The sequence below is a fragment of the Aplysia californica genome, unplaced genomic scaffold (assembly GCF_000002075.1).
Source record: "Aplysia californica isolate F4 #8 unplaced genomic scaffold, AplCal3.0 scaffold00182, whole genome shotgun sequence".
In the NCBI taxonomy this organism is placed as follows: domain Eukaryota; kingdom Metazoa; phylum Mollusca; class Gastropoda; order Aplysiida; family Aplysiidae; genus Aplysia; species Aplysia californica.
This window is the reverse complement of record NW_004797452.1, coordinates 1,228,267-1,229,752: the sequence shown is the minus strand read 5'-3', so window position 1 is coordinate 1,229,752 and position 1,486 is coordinate 1,228,267.

The following is a 1,486-nucleotide window of genomic DNA, read 5'->3' as shown; positions in this document are numbered from 1 at the left end:
ATATATATATACAAAACAAAACAACAAAATCAATGTCACATTCCCTATTAAAAGTAACTTTCAGCGTAAGTGCGCGCATATTATTATCATTTGCAGCACAACACGAGTTTCTGGTGGGTAAAAGTTTTTGTGTTGACTGTGGGATAACATATTTGAAAGAGACGAGGCACAAAACACTCTTCGTTGCGCGTGCCACCAATTTACTCGCAAAATAAACCAATAGGTAGTTGCTATTGGAAGCGGGAATAGCTAGTGTGAATAATTAAATTGATCTATACAGTGAGCGTATTAGCTGATGCTCATTGGTCAAATGGACCCAGTCAGCAAAATTGGATCGCGTCGAGCCGGGTCGATTGATAACGGCTTCAGTGCACACCACGTCAAATATACCCCTGGTCTTTATGAAGTTTTAACCGAAATTTAAAACAGTGAAAACTTTTGCATCTGTAGATTATGACATTGTCAGGGTTCCTGCCATGAACTTCCCATCAAAATCAAGGAGGTTTCAAGGAGAATTTTTTTTAATTTAAGGAGGTTTGGTCAAGAAATTCACGACGAAAGCCTATTTTCGATAGGCCTCTACACTTGTCGGAAAGGAATCATATCATAGTTTCGATTTCCAACAAAAACTGTTCCCAGGGTGACTGCCAACCCAGCTTCTCAATTGAATGTAAAACCTATGATTCGACTGTACTGTGCCAAAATGACAGCTTCTGCCCCTCCATAAAATAACATTCTGGCTGATCCCGACTGTATCGAATAGATCAAACGTATCAAATGTGCAAAGCCCACTTGGTATAAGGTTCATGACTAGTTATCCTACAGAGCAAAATGAAACGCGTGTTCATCTTTAAACATCAGTCAAGCAACAACTTCAACTAACACACGATACACAGGCAACTCAAACAATTTGCTAAACTCCTCTACCACAATGCTTTGGCGAAAAGAAAAAAAAAACCACTCTGGGAAGTGTGTGAGTGGTGAGTAGTGGGGCATAACTCAGGGGAAAAAAGAAAGCGTGCAATAGAAATCAAATATTGTACTTGCAAACCAATTTTCCTCAAATACATTCATTTTCTTGCCGTACGCGAGGATGACTTTTTTTCTTTTTTTCTCACAAAAATATTAATCACAAACTGAGCATCTCAATTTCCAAATTCACAAAATCAGTACCGCGCGTGGCCATGTCTCATTGACGACTGAATGAAACCGTCGACATAAGGAATAGATAAGTTGTTGGATAAACTTTGGAGGGGGGGGGGGTGTACTGCAGCTAGATTATTTCAAGTTTATCTTCACGGGCAGTCAGTGTTGCAGGAGACTTCTACTGGAGCTTGCCTCAAGCTAGCCTTCTATCATTTTCCGAAAGACGTGACATGTTTTGAAAGGCGAAAAAATCGCTGTATTTTACATTTTCCGACACAAACAAAATATAAAAAAGCAAGTGCACACACACACACACACACACACGCACACACACACACAC